This window comes from Podarcis cretensis (genome assembly GCF_951804945.1).
Source record: "Podarcis cretensis genome assembly, chromosome: 12".
Lineage (NCBI taxonomy): Eukaryota > Metazoa > Chordata > Lepidosauria > Squamata > Lacertidae > Podarcis > Podarcis cretensis.
In genome coordinates this window covers 3,941,179-3,963,304 of record NC_137181.1, presented here as the reverse complement: position 1 = coordinate 3,963,304, position 22,126 = coordinate 3,941,179, and the positions used below count along the sequence as shown (strand labels likewise).

At 45.6% G+C, this 22,126-nt stretch overlaps 1 protein-coding gene across 14 annotated transcripts in view; it reads right to left on the bottom strand.

Moving 5' to 3' along the window:
• MAP4 (microtubule associated protein 4) overlaps window positions 1–22,126 on the bottom strand; it is a 209,747-nt gene that overhangs the window by 160,615 nt on the left and 27,006 nt on the right. For all 14 annotated transcript variants that reach the window (XM_079996302.1, XM_079996312.1, XM_079996313.1 and 11 more), the window contains exon 2: window positions 8,913–8,961. The gene's annotated coding sequence lies outside the window, so the exon portion shown is untranslated. The remainder of the gene's footprint in view (window positions 1–8,912; window positions 8,962–22,126) is intronic.

Genomic DNA, 22,126 nt, shown 5'->3' with positions numbered 1-22,126 from the left:
CTTAATCCACCTTGACAGCCCTCCAGCACTAAAGAGCTTCTGCTGCACAATGCAGGTACTTGTACAGCAACAAAACAAAGGGCTCCCAGAGGTTAAGGGGTGCTCAACAAAAGAGACCTGCTTTGCAAGGTTTGCTTGTTTGCAGCAGGCCTATCAACAAGCAGAAACCTTGTGTCTCTGCAGGCAAGGCCTCCATCTATGGAATTAAGACATGCTTCTTGGATGAAGCCATACCCGCAATTGAAAGAGCTTCATTGCAGAAAAAGACTTTAAGAAATAAAAAGCATATTGGGGGGTTAGGGGTTGGAAAGTTGTTTATCAGCAGCTGTTCACCATGCCTATCATTCAGGTGCTCCCATGCTTCTTCTGTAATGTTTGTAAACAAAACTAAGTGGGGAAATTATCTGATTATCATTCCAGCTCAGTATTATTTGCTTCTGCCTTTTGGATCAGCAACAGGGAGGAAGGAGAATTTAAGATGGCCCTTTGAGAGTCCCAAGTCCTATGGGTCTTAAGTTTGCCATGTGCTTTACTTTAACATATGTGTACACACACACACACACAAATGGGATGCGGGTGGCGCTGTGATTTAAACCACAGAGCCTAGGACTTGCCGATCAGAAGGTCGGCGGTTCTAATCCCCATGACGGGGTGCGCTCCCGTTGCTCAGTCCCTGCTCCTGCCAACCTAGCAGTTTGAAAGCACACCAAAAAGTGCAAGTAGATAAATAGGTACCACTCTGGCGGGAAGGTAAATGGCGTTTCCGTGCGCTGCTCTGGTTCGCCAGAAGCGGCTTAGTCATGCTGGTCACATGACCCAGAAGCTGTACGCCGGCTCCCTCGGCCAATAAAGCGAGATGAGCGCCGCAGCCCGAGTCGGTCAGGACTGGACCTAATGGTCAGGGGTGCCTTTACCTTTACCCACACACACAAAATTTACAAATGGTGCAGACTGTAATTGCATGTTTCAATTCCGCAGCAGTGCAGAACACGGTGTCAGGTACAGATTTCATCTTCGTGACAATGTCAGCTTACAACTTATGTTCAAGGAGGTTTCTATCCCTTTTTATGATTGAACAAAGCATGTGGGGTAACACTTGCTGAAGTCTAGGAAGCCCCAGAGGTTAGGGCTGTAGCTCAGGGGTAGAGCATCTGCCTTGCAGGTTCAATCCTTAACAGCATCTCGAGGCAAGTTTGGGAAAGACTCCTGGTCTGAAACCCTGGAGAGCCACTGCCAGTCGGTGTAAACAATACTGAGCTAGGTTGGCCTAATTCAGTAAAATTAGCTTCCCATGGTCCTAAGTGCCTTTAACTTTGAGCTACTTTGGATGCAAACCTATATAAGATCTACAGGGTTTGAAGACAGCCTTTAAGTCCGTTGGTTGGTTGGTTGGTTTTTGTTTGTTTATGGACCAAACTTTGTCAAAATGAATTCCAGGGCAGTGCACAAGGGGCACGAATAAAAGTATTCATGCCAGCTACGAACACAATCAAACAGTAAAGCAACGCTTGGCTAATCTGTGACTAGTCAAATGTTGCTGGACCAGAAAAACTCCCATTAGCTGCAGCCAGCACTGCCAATGGTCAGGGATGATGGGAGCTGTAGTCCAACATGATCAATATTCATAATGACTTAGCAAAACAAGGCAGTAACAGAACTTCAAAATATTAGGCAAACAAAATAGACATTTAAAATGCCAGGGAAGATAAAACAGTTTAAAACTGGTGCTGAGAAAGGCGGTTCTCAAGGGCGGTTCACAGAATAAAATACAAGATAAGTAAATAGTTAAACCAAAACAGCAAAACAATAACCCCACCTCCCCACAGACACATTTAAAAGGCTGTAGAATATTAACCCCCAGGGACGCAGGTGGCGCTGTGGGTTAAAGCCTCAGCGCCTAGGACTTGCCGATCGAAAGGTCGGCGGTTCGAATCCCTGCGGCGGGGTGCGCTCCCGCTGCTCGGTCCCAGCGCCTGCCAACCTAGCAGTTCGAAAGCACCTCCGGGTGCAAGTAGATAAATAGGGACCGCTTACCAGCGGGAAGGTAAACGGCGTTTCCGTGTGCGGCTCTGGCTCGCCAGATGCAGCTTTGTCACGCTGGCCACGTGACCCGGAAGTGTCTCCGGACAGCGCTGGCCCCTGGCCTCTTAAGTGAGATGGGCGCACAACCCCAGAGTCTGTCAAGACTGGCCCGTACAGGCAGGGGTACCTTTACCTTTACCTTTAGAATATTAACCAGGAGGAGGCCTGCTTGAAGAGGACAGGCGACCCTCTCCAAGGATAGGTCCTTATGACTATAAATCAGGATTTTGCAAGTTAGCTCAGCTTGCATTTTTTATGCCTGCCAAAATTTACTATTCTTGCTGGGGAAATTTATTTATTTATTTAAGTGCAGAGTGCACACCGCCCTGGTGAAAACTTGCGGACTTTTTCTGAGCACATGAAACTCTTCAAAACCAGGAGTTTTCACCACATCCAAGGACAGACCAGGATCCCCACGCAAGACAAGCCCCCCCCCCAACAAGGGCTTATTGTTAAAAGAAATATGTTTTCTCCATTTAATGCAGCTGTCGTTTTAAGCCCATAGGGAGAAGCTTTTGACAGCGCTACAGCTGGAAATGCTATTGTTTCCTCATGCCACCAAGGCTCAGAACCATTTCCTCTGTTCCAGATGCCTGGGAAGGCACCCCCTTCCGCTTCCTACTAGGGCTTTTATTAATGACCCTGAAATACTTTGACTCAGTCTTTTTAAAGTGCCCCACCCCTAGAGCCAGGCTTCCTCAACCTGGCGGCCTCGGGATGCTTCGGACTACAGCTCCAATCAACCCCGGTCAGCACGAAATGGAAACAATACGATACGATATGATATCTTTATTGTCATTGTCCCATACAGAGCAATGAAATTGAAAAATCTACATAAGACATTCAAAACCCCCTAAAAACTCTGAAACCCCATTTTAAAATACAATATACTAGAGAGACTCCTTATACTGCGTTTAGAACCAGAATTGCATTGGGGTAGAAACTGTTTCTCAGGCGGCTAGTCCTAGTCTTTATAACCCTATACCTTCTTCCAGAAGGCAGAAGCTGAAGGAGATCATTTCTGGGGTGCGCACTATCCTGCGCTATCTCTGCAGCTTTCTTATGGCACCTGACAGCATGGATTTGATCCAAGGTGGGAAGAGTGCACCCAATTATTCTCTCTGCAGTCTTTACAACCCTGGACAGCATTGTTTTTTCCATAGCCGTGCAGCTCCCAAACCACACACAGAGACCATAAGTTAATACACTCTCCACAGTACAATGGTACGAGGCCGAGGTTGGCAAAGGCAAACCAACCCCAGCACAAATCTTGTGTGTCAAGAGACAAGTCCCCCTTCGCTGCAGGAAACCTGCCCGTGTTGTTTCCAGAACACACAAGTGGCTGTTTAGCTAGCTGTCACAAGCAGATTTTAAAATTATTTCTACAATGTGGTTTTGAATATTGTGCGTTTCCAAGAAAGTCAGCACACACAAAAATTTTTAAGATAAATGAGGCTTTCAAAGAGCACTCTCATCAAGATGCAATATGAAGTTCCTGACGGGCACCAGACAACAAAGCAAACCTGTCCGAGCTAAAAGGGGGTATGTCCATTTCACATTTTAGGTTTTGTGAAACAACCAGCAAAATGTTTTCGTGAACGTGCCAGTTTGCAAGCAGTACAGCCTGGAAATTGCTTCTAGAAATGGCATGCTATAGCACCTAGAAATCTGATGTTTTTACACAGCCCTGTGTGAAGCTGGCATGTTTCTCACCCCCCCTCCAATAAAGCTGGCACAGAAGAATTGGAAAAAGAAAAGCCCTGAGTTCGGGGTTTTGTTTGACACCTAAACAAAAGCCATGAAAGGAGAAAAAGCTGAATGGAGATGAACTTTTAACTTACTTGACTCTTGCTATAAAAAAAAAAATTAGCTGGCTGTGTCACCCCTAAAGCCTCACGTTGTCAGCTAGCCATTCACATGGACACAGTGCCAGCTGTTTAGAGCCTATGTAAATCCCACACCCACCCAAAAGAGTTCAGCAAGAATGAGCACTTTTGTCTTTCCTCTACATTCCCGAGCCAGAGTAACCCCACCTCAACCACCATTTTGAACTCTCTAGAAAAGGGGATTCGGCTATAAAAGTGGCTTATCTGGAGGTCCCCAAGCAAGCAGTCCTTAACGTCCTCTTAAGTTTCTTCTTCCACTACTACCTCCTATCAAGGCAAAAGCACTCAAGTCTTTCTTTGGATGGCTGTATAGATATTCCAGTAAATATTTCACTGCACCAAGAACCAGCTGCTAAGTTTGCATTCTGCAGATCAATGCATTCTGCAGATCAATGGGTGGTGTCTTCCCTTGTTTTTCTTTTCACTTTCTGATAAGGATATTCTCTAGGGAAGAGAAACTAACGGGGATTTTCCTCTCTTTTTACAGAAACAAAACAACACACACACACAAAAACCCTTGATGTTAATAAAGCACTTTCATTCTGTTCCGTAGATAGCCTGCTAAGCCACGAACCAAAAAGGGGTGGCCAGCAGCTGTTCCCATCAGCTGCTTTCCTTTAATAGTACAGGCATCAAAAAGGAAAGCAGCTTCCATTGAACTAAAAGCAAAGCCAGGGAATAGCGTATTAGCCAAAAGCCATTTCCGTAATGGGACTACGGTTTTTATCATCAATCAGAGGGACCCAGATTAAACTTCTGCCTCCTCTCATTCCACCCTCCCTGGATGTGGCTGGAATAGAAAAACAGCAGCAGACTCCGTATTTTAGGAGTATCCAGGAAAGCGGCCCCACCCAACAAGATTTCAGGAGCTTTTGGCATGGTGGTGTGAACACACACACACACACACACACACACACACACACGGTGCTCCCTTTCAATTCAGCATGGTCAACTAGGACAGCTGCGCTAAGCAGATGGAGGGGGTTCACATGGGCCCTCCTCTGTTTTCAAAAGGGATTATTTGCAAGGAGCAAAAGCTCTGATCCACTCCTTTGCATGTGAAATAAAACCGGGCAATCTCATCACAAGGTGCACGGGCGTACCTGCCACTCATGCCAGCTTTCGACTGCCAGGAATCAGAGTTGGAAGTTATTTCTTAACACACAAGTTATGGCTAGCTCAGTCGGTGAGGCAGGAAACTCTTAATCTCAGGGTTGTGGATTCAAGCCCCATATTGGGCAAAAGATTCCCACATTGCAGGGGGTTGGACTAGATGACCCTATGAACTCCTTCCCCCAGAGGTGTGTCTGACACCTGCATTATACAGTTTTCATTACATGCTGAAGATGTACAGTGGTGCCTCGCAAGACGAAAAGAATCCGTTCCGCGATTCTCTTCGTCTAGCGGTTTTTTCGTCTTGCGAAGCAAGCCCATTAGCGGCTTAGCGGCTTAGCGCTATTAGCGGCTTTTAGCGGCTTAGCGGCTTAGAAAAAGGGGGGGAAGGGGGAAAAACCGCAGGAACTCGCAAGACATTTTCGTCTTGCGAAGCAAGCCCATAGGAAATTTGTTTTGCGAAGCACCTCCAAAACGGAAAACTCTTTCGTCTAGCGAGTTTTCCGTCTTGCGAGGCATTCGTCTTGCAGGGCACCACTGTACCTATTTACCCTAGCCTTTGACACATATTCTAAGCGCCCAGCCTATTCTTGTGACTGCAGTTTGCTTTAAACTGTTTTTAATGCTGTACTTCACACTGTTGCAAACCACCCTAGAATATTACGGTGAAGGGCAGGTCATTAGCTAAATGAAACCTCCATGTCCAGGAGGCAGCATACCAGTTCCTCAAGGTCAGACAGTGGGGAAGAGCAGTTGCCTTCTTCATCTGGTCTGTGAGCTGGTGACTGTGGGGAGCAGGAGGCTGCACTTGACAGAAGGCTCCTGCCCTGTTCTTTTGACACTTTAGGTATATGTTTTTAAGATCCACCTTACTTCTACAACTGCAAGTTGTTTTAAACGGTTTTTGGTCTTGTGTTTTAATGCTGTAACCCACCCTGGGACCTTGGGTGGGGTGGAGGGCAGGTAATAATAATAATAATAAATAATAATGATGATGATGCAATTTGACAGTTAGAACAGCTTTCCTTTTCATCCATCCAAATGATGGATCCCTGACATGGTGCCAACATGTGGGGAGAAAACTAAAATGGGCTTTCACCCACTCACAGAGGTCTCCTATGAGCCCCCAGAAACTTTTGCGCAGACCAAGGAGATATAATGCAAAGAGTTGTGATTCTTGCTTTTTTCTGCGTATGTTCTGCTTTAATTCCTTCTTTAGCTGGCAAAGGGGTGGAGGAATGAGGAGGCTCCAAATAGTCACACAATGATTCTTAAGAGAGGATCCTGGGAGGATTTTCAATGAGCTAAATCCTAGATCTGGGCAGGGTCATAAGGCAGGAGAGCCCTCCCTTCTCTCAAAGGGGCCGTAGACGTCAAGTGTGCAGGTGAGCATCGCTCCTCTTGCAGCGAAGGCTCTCGCCAGCATGTTGCTTTGGCGTCGCCCCGCTCATTCAAGAGACAGCAATCCTTAAAAGGAGGATTGCTCTGTGTGTTATGGCTACTTACCAATTATATCCACTATGTTCTGATTCAGAAATAGGCCAGTTTCACTGAAATATCCGGGGGGGGGCGTGTTACATGGGGCTGCTCTTTGCTCTGATTGAGAGGGGGTACAAAATGTCTTAATAACCACTGGACATTCACACAGGGGCAGATCTACTATGAAACTAATGAAGTTTAAACTTCAAGGCCTCTGATCCTGGAAGGGCTCCACAAGCCACATCTAGCAGACCCAGTTTGAGTCTCTCAACAAAAAATGGATTTGTTGTTGTTGCTGTATGTATTTCAACAATACCAAATAAATTTAAAAAATAAGTTTGTTCTGGGTATAAGCTTTCATTGGTCTCTAAGTTGCTGCTAGACAATTTTTTATTTTTATTTTTTATTTCGACTACGCCAGACCAACACGGCTACCTACCTGAATCAACAATACCAAAGTTTGACAGTCAGTAGCACAGGTGTTGTAAAGGAGCTGTGTTGCGGTAAATTGGCTGTTCTGCTGTGGCTAATGTAACCCCCCCCCCCCCTTTTAACAGAGGTCAAGATCCTAGAGGAATAACAGTGAGTTCATGAAAGTACTTAAGTGGATACCAAAAACACAAACTCACATAAAATTTGTGATGATCTGTCATGGAACAACCCCACTGAAGCAGTTAACTTCTCTTTGAAAGCCTCATTGCAGCTGCTAACCACAGGGCCCCACAATGCAAGGAAACTTCTGCTTACAATTCCCCACAATGCTGTTTCCTTATGCTACTCTCTGCAGGTATAATGATGCATCATCATAGTCAGGACAACATATTCCAGCTATGCGCACAAAAATGAGTCATCTGGGGAGTTGCACTTAGAAATCAAGTTTCTAGTCCCTCAGGCTTCAAAGCACCTGGGCCAACACTTGGTGAGATTTCAGGCAACAGCAGGGTTGGCTGAGTACAGTTTCCAGTAAAGTCAAGGGCTTCAGCAACTTACAGAATTATCACAGGCAATTCTGCATAACAAGCCATTTGTGGTACCTTCTGGGGTGGGGTGAATAACATGTTGTGGGATTCTGCACAGCAGATATTGCAGTGAACGGATTTGGTTAAACAGCAACAGCTACATACGCAGCATTTTATAGAACAGCAGAAGCGAAAGGAAAGGAAATAAGGCTTTTACATCAGACTCTCCTCTTAGATGGAGGTGTTAAGTGTCTCTGCCCTGTGATCTGCAAGAGGACCCAGTTCTACCAAGAGGTTTTCTCCTAATTAGATTCCATGTGGACTCGCTCAGCAATATTTTCATTTCCGGCAAGCAGTGCCTGTAAGAGGCATCATTAACAGATGTGCTGTGCCCTATCTGGTTCTTCTGCTTTGCTTCGAACATATGTGGCACAGATGTCCCTCCTATCTATACTGCACCAAGGTGACAAAACTATTAACTGCACAAGTAAATTTCTACATCAAGGACCAAAGCAAGCAAACTGCTTAACACAAACATGGATTTGCTTCCGATATTGCTCAGGAGGCCCTTAGGAAGAACAGATCCAAAGCGACAGAAAGCCCCAAAGACAACTCAAGGCAAACGAACCCTGAAAGGGTGAGGTAGCGGCATATTTCATTGGCAAAGATTCCCCCAAGGGACTCCTACACACGCCAAGTCAGCACTTGAAATGCTGTAGCAAAATGACCTCATCTTTGTCTACTCCTGCGATGGCCAGATGAGCCCCGAAATGCTACACTGCTAAGTCTCCAGCTCCAGTACTCTCTGGTCTTTGCCTACTGAATTTTGAATGGTTCTGCACCAATTGCACATACAGTCCAACTACCTATGAGGCAAGTAAAACATTTCTTCTAGCAGGGAGCTTTGATTAGTGGGCCAGGTTCAAGGGCCTTGCATTAATTTACAAGGCCTTAAAATGGGTCCAGAATATCTTAGGGACCCCCTTGTTCCCAGCTTGATCAGTGAGATATTTGGTGACCCCCTCATGGCCCAGATACACAGCCTGCAGTCACTAGAAGCCATGCAGTCAATGTGATGAATATCCCACCCAACTGAGATTAGACAGGCGCCCTCCTTGCCAAACTTCAGACCCATGACTAAGACTTCCTTGTTCCAGCAGGAAATTTATGATGTATTTTTTACTGTCTCATTACCCCTTTTTACTGTGGGTTGCTCTGTCTGTACACCTCTCAGAAATGGGAATAATTAAGAAGTATATAAATGTGTCGGCTAACAAACAAACAACTTCTGCAAAATAGAGACGCAAGATGGACTAGCAACTTTCGGGTGCTGGAACAGCCTGCAGATACTGAAATAGGCAATGCAGTGCCAATAACGAAAAGCAGCTCTTACCTTAAGCAGATAATCCCTTAGTGTGTCCTGGATCTCACAAACCGCTTATCTGCAAAATAAAATATTTAAAAGAAACAGTTGCAGAGTTTCCAATAATTTAGTCTTGTTTCAGAAAACACATAACCCTGCTAATTTGTTTGTCAGAGGAGCCTAAGTAACCTAAAGTGCCTTCCTTTATCATCCGTGTCACTGCATTGTCTAGGATTGTCTTGGCCACGTAGCCTCCCCTCTCTCGAGAGACAAGAGAGTCATTAGGATACTAATCCAGATCTAGGAGGCTTCTTGCGCACCATTCAATATAAACTTCAATTAAGGTAATAGCCTAGATAGTATCCCATTAAGGAAGGCCGAAGCAACGAAACGCTCCAGACTTTGCAACAGTGTGGAGCTCTTCATCGCACAGAAGTGAAACCCGGCCAGAGTGAGCGCACACCCATTTAATTACTTGCACAATTATTTCTAATCAAGTAAACAATGATGTAATCAGAGAGAAGGTTTAGCACTTCGCACAGCAGTCAGATGTCTCTACCTCAACTACGCAACAGGTAAAACCACGCTTAAGCAGACTAAAAGGAAGTTCGAATTTAGCAACTTTGAAGACCCACCCGCTAGTGGGAACTGCGCTTCCAGTGCAAAGCCATATGGATGGGATGGCCAAGGGTTCAACAGAAGCAACTCTAGACCCACTTAACCCAAGTTGTGCCTTGATAACTCAGCTATGAATGGCCACTACCTCCAGTCAGCACTCAGCAAGGAATGATACAAATGGGTTGTTTCAGGGTTTTATTTTGATTATGTATTTTGTGTTTTTATATTGTGATTTTATCTTGTGAACCACCTTGAGATCTGCAGATATAGGGGTGGTATACAAATCTAACAAACAAACAAATGTTCTGCCAATCTTGCTATCTACATGGGCTCCACGGATGGTGACACCAGACACAGCCCCACCCAACACAACCTGCCACCCCCATCCGCATTTACTTAACGCCAAGTGGAGGTGCAGCACAAAGCCCTGCCCACGCTGCATGTCGGCAGACATGCAGAAGCAACGGCCAAGGCTAGAATGCGCTCACATCACAAGCAGAATGTTTTTCAGCAAGTGCCCAGCGTTGCGACACTGAGGGCGGGTCACAGAAGCAATTAAATGTTAATCAAGCACATTGGAGGTTGTAAGTGAAGCCATGCTCGGGGCAAATGCCAGTATTAGAAATCCACCAGGTGTCGTGAGTGTTTTGTGACTGGCGAAACTGACCACTGATCCAATTGTGACCAGGTAGAGATCTCTGGATGCAAGGCTGGCGACTAACATCTCCACCTGGCTGGTCCCTCCAGCTTTCTTAAGCAGGTCAGCAGAAGGCTAATTTATTGCATTTATCTCCCACCTTTATAGCCAAGGAGTCCATGGTTCACCCCCACCTCATCTAATCCGTACAATAACCCTGTGAGATAGGTGAAAAGGCTGTGAATGACTCCAAGGTGACCTAGTGAACTTCAGGACTGAGTGGGTAATTGAACCCTGATCTCCCAGGTCCTTGTCTGACACTCTAACCACTTGACCACACTTCCCTCCTAGAGTCCTTCTGCTATGGGGCAGTACTATAAATTAAGTAGGTTAAATAAATATGAGAAAAGCCTAATGTAACTTAAGAGAAGGATCTGCAATATTTTCCTTGAAACTTGCATTTGTTTTATACTGGTTTCTTTTATTGAATATTTAATGTGTTGTTAACTGCTCTCGGGTTTTTCCTTTAAAATATAAAGCAGTATAGAAATGAAATTAATAACAGTAATAAATTCCATTGGGGGGTAAATGGCACTTAGACATTCCGTTGTGGCCATCATAACTTAGGTTTAAGGTAGCATTTGGTGATTAGCTTATATATATGAGTTTCAAACACTCAAAGATGCTAGCAGAAAAACTGGTTGAATTGGCAGCATCTGGTGGATTTGAAGCATCCTGCTCTATCCTCTCCGAACCCTTGCGCACTGATGGGCGCAAACCACTCCATGGGCATGCTGTCAGCCAGCACTGGCTGCCAGACAGGCCCAGTTGAGCCCCACACCCAATATTCTCTCTGTGCTGACTTTCACATGCATATACACTTTGGCAGCCCTTACCGATTTTCATTATCGATAAACCCCAGGGATCCCAGGACTGATGTCTGAAAACCACCAGCTCAGAAATTAAGAGCAGCACTAAGCAGAGCTTCTGGAGGGTACAGCTCCCCCAAAGCTATGGCTCTCGCCCTCAGCCCAAGCACCCCACTGTTTTTCATTGCACTTTGCAGGAAAATGCTAGTTACGATTCACGTAATGTGCATTTTTAATCCCAGTCACAAAATTCAGCTGCCCGGGGGGTAAAATTTGGATTTTTGTTGGCAGGGAGTCAACAAACATTTTTTTGCACAGGACAAATGTGCTGGTGTGATTTCTACTGTGTAGTTTATTTCTTCCAACTCGTCATTCTTCTCTGTCTGTCTGTCTGTCTGTCTGTCTCTTTCTCTCTCTTGTGCACACAAACAGCTCTCATGAATAGGAAATTTCCTAACATGCTTGCTCTAAATTCAGCAGCTTAAGCAAAGTTTAAAAAAGGAGACAGAGAAGGCAGGGGGCAGAGCAGGGACGGCACACTCTCGATGAGAGAGGAGCAGGGAACCACTGAGACTTGGCCTTCCACCTTGAGATCACAGCTCATCTGCTTCTGTCAGCAGAGATCAGAGGACACAAACTATATTCTGCATGGCTCAGTGGAACTGGTGCTTCTTCACCTTGGCCAAATCATTCCCGATATTGAGCAAGGAGAGCAGAAAAGGCCAGAGACCTCCACAGGTATGCAGGAAAATCAAGGTTAGTTGAAATGAACCTTTGCTTCCTCCCCCCCCCCAACATACACACAGAGAGCACCCCATAACCCAGCTGGAACAGAGGGTTCTGCACACAGTCTCTGAATAGAAAAAACACCTTCTTATGCCAATAAAGGCTAGTAGAAACTAGAACAGACAGCATGACAGAGGTCTCAAAACTAAGCTGAAAGGTGCTCACTATCACAGCAGATATACGAAAACTGGAACAATACAGAGAAGATTAGCATGCCCACCTCCAAAAAAACTAATCTGAATGGAAGCAAGCAACTTGCCACTTGCTTCCCTTCAGCCTGGGATTTTGGCAGGTGCAAGCTCTCAACTTTACTCTGTATGAATCACCATCCTAGAGAAATGGTTGTAAAGGTCAATAATGCCCCTTAACAATGGCCACCAACTTCACCAAGCTCATTTATACCAGTTCCTGAGAATCACTAGTTGTGAAACTTGCTGTTGCACTCACATTCTGCTTATTAACATTAGTAAAATTTGTATACACCCCTTCATCTGAAGGGCGGTTCTCTACATAAAAATACAAAAAGAGAACACAAGATACATAATAAAACAAAAACAAACCAATAACTCCCTCCCACAAACATATTTATAAAGCTACATAAAATGTTGATCAGCCAGAGGCCTGGTTATAGAGAAACATTTTCACCTGGAGCCTAAAGATATGTAATGAAGGTGCCAAGTGAGCCTCCCTAGGGAGGGCATTCCACAAGTGGGGAGCCACCACAGCTAAGGCCCATTCTCATGTTGCTGCCCTCCAGACCTCTCATGGAGGAAGCACATGAAGAAGGACTTCAGATGATGATGATTGCAGGGGCCGGATCTGTTAATATGCTTGCAGGCTTCCCACAGGGATCTGGGTTAGCCATGTTGAAAAGAGGATGCTGATTCAGCCACCAAGCTCTTTTAACATTACGATCTGTCCACGAAAGCACCGTGAGCCTCTGATTAGTCAGACTTGGATGTATTAAAGCTGCCTGCCAGACGACACAAAGTGTGATTTTCCACACCTCTTGGTTTCTGGAACAAAGCTGTCTAGGGTGAACACTAAGTAACCCCTCATGAAACCTTCTGCAACTTGATGTCATCCAGATGTTTCACCCACCATCTCCAGGCAACACAGTCATCTATGCTGGCCGGGGCAGATGTGAATAGCCCAAACACATCTGGAGGGCGCAGGGTTGGGGAAGTCTGCCTTAGGTCTCTTTTGGCAGAGGAGAAACGTTTGTTCCTCTTAATAGTAATCCTAGCTTGTCAAAAGATGGAACCAAATACAATTCACCTCTTGGATAACTGCTATCTTCTACCTGGGCTTTCTGCCAGCATCTAGACTTGCCACAGTCTTAAATCAAGCATTTAAGCTGGGGCCATGGCAGGCTCACTTTCCACAGAGCAGCCAAGTTTTAGACACATCCCTGCTCCGAATCAAGTTACTGCCTCACAGAATCAGTCCAGTTTGTATATAAAAAGAAAGCAAAAAGGCCCAATTTTAATTACTGTATCCCGTAACCTTCCAACAGTCTCCTTTTGTAAGCTAGTCAAGAAATACATATTGATGGGCAGCTATAAATATTAATATTAATATTGCTGTGACTTCTGCACTCCAAAGATCTGTGTGCCCCAAAGTTCTGTTGTGCTCCCAACAAGCCAAACTGGGAGAAATAACTGGTAAACGCTGTTCGCAGAGAATTCAAATCCACGACTTGGGCTTCTTCACTAAATAAAGCACAAAATTTCCTTCAAAGCACAAACAAGACTTGGGAAGCCAACGTACACAGGGGTCTTTGACTTTATTCCCTTTAAAATAAGGCTTGGCCGTTTTCCCACAAAACCATCCAAGCAGCGAACGATAATTCAGTCCAACAGCCAGCCTCCTCTGCCCTGCCCGCAGAAAGGAGAGACCCATCGCATCTGGCCTGGCATCCTGAATGAACCCTTATTATCCCAATGCCCTCCAGAGGAGGTTTTCTGCCTTGTCAGCATCAAGTTCCACAGGGATGCAGAGAGGCAGAACAGTATCTTGTGTCATATTGTTTACCAACACATGAGGATGGATTTTTGCAGCCCGCAACCTTCAGCTGAACCTGGAACGCTCACTCTGCAGACAAAAAAAAAAACGGGCTCTGCCACAGGCAAGTTACAAAGTGCAGAACAAAAAAGAAGTAGGTGTTGCGGGGGGGAGAGAACACAGCCTGAGAGGCAGCCAATCCAGCATTTATATTGCAAGGTCCAACTCTGCCAAAGGAGGGTGCTTGGGGGGTGGGGGTGGGGAGGAGGCGTCTGCAGCCCAAGGCTTGGCAAGCAAGATGGTCCAGCCACTTTGGACAGGCGCCCCAGAAACCTCCTCTCTTAACTGCTAGTTTGGTAAAATTAAACAACCCCTTGCTGCCAAAGAGGTAAATCACGGCATTAGTTTATAACGGCTATAGGCGTCTCCTGCCAGGCGGACTGAACGATGTCCAGCGATGACTTCAGGGGAATTGTTTCTGGGGGAAGACTGAGACGTCCCCTCCATCAGCTGAGGTTCTCGTGTTAAGGAAGAAAAGAACTACACGTCAACTCCCTCAAAGGAGGACAAGAGCAGCGAGGAACTTGGGAGTGCAAACCTCCAACTCATGACTGGCTCCACTGCAAAAACATTTCCATGGCAGGATCCCCCCCCCATCACCTTCCTAGTGTCCTGTTCACATCAAGCATTAGGGCTCCTGTTTCAAGGAGCAGGCAAGAAGTGGGGGTGGGTGGGTTCATTGTTATTTCTTTACAGTACATTAAGCCCACAACTTGAGCAACGGTTATGTTCTGGAGATTGCGCCTAAACCCAAAATCGTGTATAGTCAAAACACATTGGGTAGGTAGGACTGCCAAAGTCTTTTTTCCCTGACACTCACCCCCTTCAATTGCATAAAGCTGAATGCGCACAAGTTAAATGTGCCTAAGTCACAGGCTTACTGTATTCCATTTTCATATCTTCATTAAGTTTACGTTTTTTAAAAAAGGAACCAGCAGGTGTGTCCCAGCAGCCTTCACGAATCTCGTGCTCTCCAGATGTTCTGGACCAGAACTCTCCTGGCAATGGAAATCTCCTGACACAGGGTTGACTCCTCCTGTTCACAAAAGCTTCTTTGATGCTGGGGAGGCTTCTGCAGAAAGGGAAGGATAACAAGGTGGCTTTTGCAAATTTCCCTTCCTCTCTGAAGCCCTTGAAACTGTGATCCAGAGGGTTGAGGAGACCCTGCAGAACGGAGTAGGGGTCTGAGGAGCTGCAGAAGGGGGAAACTGTTTCTTCCCCTTGCTGTCATAGAAGCCTCTGCTGAATCAAAGGACCTTCCATGGAAGGATGAACAGATCTGGATACAATCCATTTTTATTTTTTACTCAAATGCAGCTGGGAATTTGACTGTACTGTTCTGCAGTAGTGTGTGGGGGGAGTGCGGAAGAGGGTGCTTAACCCTTGCCCTGCAGGCTGTTTTTCACCGCTGCTATCAAGCTTGCAGCCTCCACCCAGCCCCCCACAAGCCTGCATAGCATTAAAAGCGGGGTGGGATACTGACACCTCAATCACAGAACATACAATTTGGCCCTCACTTCTAAAAAATAACACTCTGATTTGCAGAAAGAGGACTATACATCAATAAACTATTTCACAGCAGGCAGGGAAGAACATATCCCTTCTTTAAAATGATGCCAGACCACAGCTGCCATTTTCTTTTAACAACCAGAACTGGCACCCCTCAGAACAGCAACTTTTAGATTATCTTTCAGAATCCAGACTTCTGCTCTCCATTAGACTTGGTTTCCGCGACCTGTTTGACAGCCCACACCTATGACATGCATTACTCAATGCTTCTTCCCTTAGGACAGGAAAAGTCCCTGCATATTACAGTGGTGCCCCGCAAGACGAATGCCTCGCAAGACGAAAAACCCGCTAGACGAAAGGGTTTTCCGTTTTTCGAGGCGCTTCGCAAGACGAATTTCCCTATGGGCTTGCTTCACAAGACGAAAACGGCTTGCGAGTCTTGCGATTTTTTTCGCTTTCCCCCCCCTTTTTCTAAGCCGCTAAGCCGCTAATAGCCGCTAACCCGCTAATAGCGCTAATCCTCTAAGCCGCTAATAGGGTTGCTTCGCAAGACGAAAAGACTCGCGGAATGGATTCTTTTCGTCTTGCGAGGCACCACTGTATCAGTATTATGCATTTTACCTAACAGGCTTCCCACAGAAACAAGGGTCTCCTACCTCTATCTGTGGCCATTTGACAGGGTGGGATTTTTTAAATGTATTACCTTAATGGGTGAATGGATCTATGTAGGGTTTTGGTTGTTTGGTTGCAAGTTGCTTTCAGTCGCCTTTGGCAAGTGACCAATAAACTTAATAAATCATCTTCATCTCTGTCTCACTACTCACTGTTTGAAGGAAGAAGCCCCAACTTCTTCCTTCAAACTTTTCACAGTTCACCCTGGAAAGGCCCCTGGAGAAAGGGTCCCTAACTCAGACTGGTCCTAAAGGACCCTCTCTCTCTGCTCTGCTCAGACGCTGCAGGCAATTATTATGCAGCGGCCAAGAATTAGGGAAAGCTGTCTCAGTAAGTCCCTAAAATCTGGGTCTCAGCTGCTACCGCTGATCCCTTCTTTATTACTGAAGAGAAATCAGAGGCCCGAAGTAGAATTTAATGACCACCTTTTGTTATGCAAACCTGCTTGAGAAATAAGATCTGCATCAGACACTCTTCTCCAAGTTTCCCTGCCTGCAGAGCAGACACAGAACAGCGAAAGGGCCTTTTAGTGGTGGAGACTCATTCACGGAAAATACCGGTATTCTCCCCAGGAAGACTCACCTGACATCCTCACTATTAAGTTTTGTGTGCCAAGTCCATTTGCCTCAGCATTTTGGGTGGTTCTGTATTCCTCTGTTTTACCACGCATTGGGTTTTTCTGTTGCTGCTGGGGTATCAGATTTCTTAGCCTGCTGTTTTTATGATGTCATTTGAAGTATTTTTTTTAGGTGTTTTATAAAGCTAGTGCCTTTACTTTTTGCTATTCATTCTGGGATTCTTAAAAAAATTGAAAAGCCAGCTAATTATATCCTGAATAAGCATTTTATCTTTTTAAGGATGAAAAAGAACAACTAGGTGGTGTGTTCAGGCCAGCTATTTCAAAATAATCACATTATGAGCAATATTGTTAATTAAAACAAGGCAGAAGGAAAATGCTTGCCAAACATATAAGTCAGACATACACACACTTCGACCTTTAGCTTTGCATTTTATGTTTTAAACACCATATTATTTGCACTGATTGATTACCTTATTAATTGAGAGACAGTGTGGTATAGTGGCTCAAGTGTTAGAATAGGACCTGAGAGACCAGAGTTCCAATCGCAACTCTGCCACAAAGCTCACTGCACTGGGTGACTCTGGGCCAGTCACTGCCTCTTAACCTACCTCACATGGTCATTTTAGGGCTTAACTGAGGAGACGGGTGAGCCACGTACTCCTTGGAGAAAAAGGTGGGGTAGAAATGCCATAAATAAACATAAAATTGTTCTGTAAAGTGCAGTAAAGACCATCTATGAGATCTTTTGATGAAGGGCAGTATATAAATCTAATTAATAATGGTAATGGTAATAATAAATATTATGGTGAAAAGTGGTCCATAAGTATTGGGAACAAATGAGTAAAACCAAGTCATTTTATTCCTTTGACTGCAATCTAACTTAGGCCCAACTAGGCTTAGTTTGACTGAATAACTGTCACTGGCAGTCTGTCATGGGGGCATTTTCATTCTAAAGAACTGAATTTCAAGCTCTGCCTTTTTCGCAGTGCAAGCTAACCCCGTTAGTCTAATCTGCAGCAGCCCTTTCCCAACTGCACCAAGTCAAGGAGACTGAAGTCATCCAAGCCCTGTCATTCCCCCAGGACCGGCAAGGCCATTACACCAGAGGGCTTTGCTGTAACTCAACCCAAAGCCAAAAATAGAAACCCATGTGGCTGCATGAGCCCTACTACAATTCAGATAAACCTCCCCTAACTGAATAAAGTGACAAACGTCTGAGCAAGTATTCCAAAGCTGCTTCTAACATTGAAGCTGAGCCACCATAACAGGGTGGCATATTGGTTTTGGAACAAAATATGGAAGACAAGGCGTTCTTCTCCCATTTCTTGCAAAGTCTGAATGAAGATGGCTCATTTAAAAAAATAACTGGCAAGACTAAGGTGCACAAAAGCCCTGCTCACTCATTCCCTCTCATGTGATTCCAGCTGCACTGGAGGAGAAAAGAGGGGCTGCGTTTGCTGGGTCCACCCCATCCATCGTGATCCTGACATAGCCCTCTGTGGGTTTAAGAAGAGCTTCTGCAGTTGGGAGCATGCTCTACTTGCAATGGGTGGAATTCAGTACAGAGCTAAGTGGGGTTTGCATGCATAAAACAAAGCTATCTTGTGCAACAAGACTTTTCTCCACTCTCCTCTCCCATTTACCCCCCAAAATTTCTTTTGCGGGTTCCCCCCAACCCTCCAGAGCAGATTTCAGGGGCGTGGGAGAGGAGAGAAAGGATAGTCCCATTGTGTGAGCAGGCATCATTCCGTGCGCACAACAACTTAGTTGAATCCTGCCCACTGACTCCCTGATCTTGCAGGGTTCCAAAACTGTACTGGGAGCCACCATGAGCTCAGCAGCAAGCAGGCGAAGTGAGGAGAACACAACAGAGGGGTCAGAGCTAGAAAGCACATATCTGCTCTTATTCTCATCGCAAAAGGAGAAGAACGCCAGAAAGGGGCTCAGTATCATTGAATTTGGCTTAATGCACCAAACTGGCACCCCATTTGCTTGCTTTATATCTAACTGAATTCGACCATAATGATGAAATTCTGTACACTTATTCAGGACACAATTCTACATTCAGTCTCTGCACCCATTTTTAGTGGCAATGGATATATCTCCCTGGAGCATCAAGGCAGCCTGACGACATTTCATTAATACCAATAATTCGGGGGAGGGGGGGCGAGCCTGTAGTTCAATGGTGGAGCACCAGTTTTGCATTCAGAAGGTTCCAGGTTTAATCCCTGTTATCTTACAGTAGGGCTACGAATCTTCCCTGTCTGAAACCCCGGAGAGCTGTTGCCAGTCCTTGTAGACAATACCAAGGTATTGTAAAAGGCAGCTTCCTTTGTATAAACTGCAGACTTGAGTCTTTGTACTGTTTGCTTATACTTGTCTGTTATACTTCAGTAAAAAGCATTTTAAAAGTACAAGCTAGCTTCTATGTTCCAAAGCAACAAAGCCTATATTGACAGCAGGGATAGCTCACTTGGTATTGCATGAGACTTTTAATCCCTGCATTGCAAGGGGTTGAACCAGATGACCCTTGTGGTCCCTTCCAACTCTACAATTCTATGATTCTATCAATAAGGTGGGTAGGAACATTATTCTGAGTCTTTGGGGAAATGCAGACACCCTGATAGATTTATGGACCCAGTCACACTACCCTGATGCCAGCAACAACCTCAGCTGCTCAGTTCTGATTAAACCTCTTCCCCAGAGGCCTCCTCCTCCTCCTCTTCCTATGGATGAAATTTGAACCAGCTTGAAAGCAGCAGCTCCTGAGCCACAGAGACAGCCTGCCCACTGGAGCTCCATGTCACCTCTGCCTACTTGAATTTCAAGCTTTACAGCCTGCTGGTACTTTTGTTTCTCCATTAAGGTAACTGGACTCTGGAAATCACCGCGATTGGCTCTCAGAGTGCTGGAGGGAACAAAAGAGCTATCACTCCTGGAGCAGAAGATTACAGCCTATTATAGCCATCTAATGCTCTCCATTTGTCAGGGAGGTCACAGGACACCTGCCTCACTAGGTTCCCACCCAAGGCCAGGGAAAAGAACAGCTTCCATCTTCATACCCAGCTGCTGCACAGAAGGAAATTAGTCTTACCTACAAGGGTGGCAATTACAGGGTTATCTCTGCAGTGATCGACCTGCCCCATAAAGGTGTATGGACTAAGAAAGAGCCTGAGGTTGCAACAGCTGCTTTGGCTCTGTGCAAAGGGCTTGTGCTAGCCCAATTTCAAAGACAGTGTGACATATAGCACAGTGTGCCATTTGGAGGGGGAAATCCCCTTTTGCTCACAGCACAGCTTCCACAGCACCTGATGGGATCCCATCTCTTAGAAAAAGTTGGCCAGGAAACTCCAAACTGATTTTGGTTTTGCTTGTTGCGAGGATGCTTTTCAATGCAGGCTGTGGGGATACCTTTACACTGCAGGTGTACTCCCAAAGAAATTTAGGGATTCTAACATTGTGAGGTTGCTGAAAGATCACCTAGCATTCCCTCACCTGGTCAAGAACTACAGTACTGATAAAACAAAATAAAAAAATTCCTTCCAGTAGCACCTTAAAGACCAACTAAGTTAGTTCTTGGTATGAGCTTTCGTGTGCATGCACACTTCTTCAGATACACACACAGATATACAGTACTGATATTCTCTCAACATGATCCTTAGACTGTCTTTCAAACCAATGACTTTTCTGGGCTGCGTACAAGATCTATTCATATGTGTGAATTACATATTAGTCATCAATATGTGCTATTCTAATACAAAACAGTTGTCCAAACCACTCTTCAGAATATCAAACCCACCAGTAAGGGAGGGACGATCACCTCCCCAAATACTTAAGAGTCAACAAACAATGCCCCTCCTTTTAAGAGTTACCTTGCCTCATGTGGAAGAGGAGGAGTAGACACTTTAAGCCAAACCTTCCTGCCTAGCCAGATTCCAAATCTCCATAGCTTGGCACCAAAGGAGATGAGGGAGGGACAGAGGAAAGCATACTTTAAAAATCTATAAAGGTAAGGTTTCCTCCACCCATATTTCAGGTATAGGCACCCCAAGCATCCAGCCACAGTACTGTAATTTAGCAACAACCATCCACATAACAAGAGACAGAAAGTGTGACCATTTTTATATTCATGGAGAAAAGGGCTACTGACAACTACTAGCCAGGATGTCTATGCTCTGTCTTCACAATCAGAGGCAACACTGCTTCTGAATACCAGCTGCTCGAAACCACATGGCGGGAGATGGCTCTGGTGCTCTGATCCTGCTTCTGGGTTTCCCATTACTATAGAGGCGTCTGGTCAGCCACTGTGAGAACAGGATGCTGGAACAGATGGACCATCGGCCTGATCCAGCAGGCTCTTCTTAGGTTCAAGATGAAGCTGTCCATGAAACCTATGCACTGGGAGAATTAAGAGCCAAAAGGCCGTGCAACAAGACATCTGGACATCACTAAATGCCATTTTACAGAAGTCTGTTACTCAAGGGAAGCTGTGCTCAATCCAAAAACACAGTAATAATAATAATAATAATAATAATAATAATAATAATAATAATATATTATTTGTACCCCACCCATCTGGCAGGGTTTCCCCAGCCACTCTGGGCGGCTTCCACAAAAACCAAAAATACACTAAAATATCACAGATTAAAAACTTCCCTGAACAGGGCTGCCTTAAGATGTCTTCTGAATGTCAGGTAGTTATTTATCGCTTTGACATCTGATGGGAGGGCGTTCCACAGGGCAGGCGCCACGACCGAGAAGGCCCTCTGCCTGGTTCCCTGTAGCTTTGCTTCTCGCAATGAAGGAACCGCCAGAAGGCCCTCGGCGCTGGACCTCAGCGTCCGGGCAGAACGATGGGGGTGGAGACGCTCCTTCAGGTATACTGGGCCGAGGCCGTTTAGGGCTTTAAAGGTCAACACCAGCACTTTGAATTGTGCTCGGAAACGTACTGGGAGCCAATGTAGGTCTTTCAAGACCGGTGTTATGTGGTCTCGGCGGCTGCCCCCAGTCACCAGTCTAGCTGCCGCATTCTGGATTAGTTGTAGTTTCCGAGTCACCTTCAAAGGTAGCCCCATGTAGAGCGCATTGCAGTAGTCCAAGCGGGAGATAACTAGAGCATGCACCACTCTGGCGAGACAGTCCGCGGGCAGGTAGGGTCTCAGCCTGCGTACCAGGTGGAGTTGGTAGACAGCTGCCCTGGATACAGAATTGACCTGCGCCTCCATGGACAGCTGTGAGTCCAAAATGACTCCCAGGCTGCGCACCTGGTCCTTCAGGGGCACAGTTACCCGATTCAGGACCAGGGAGTCCTCCACACCAGCCCGCCCCCTGTCCCCCAAAAACAGTACTTCTGTCTTGTCAGGATTCAACCTCAATCCATTAGCCGCCATCCATCCTCCAACCGCCTCCAGGCACTCACACAGGACCTTCACCGCCTTCACTGGTTCTGATTTGAAAGAGAGGTAGAGTTGGGTATCATCTGCATATTGATGGACACCCAGTCCAAACC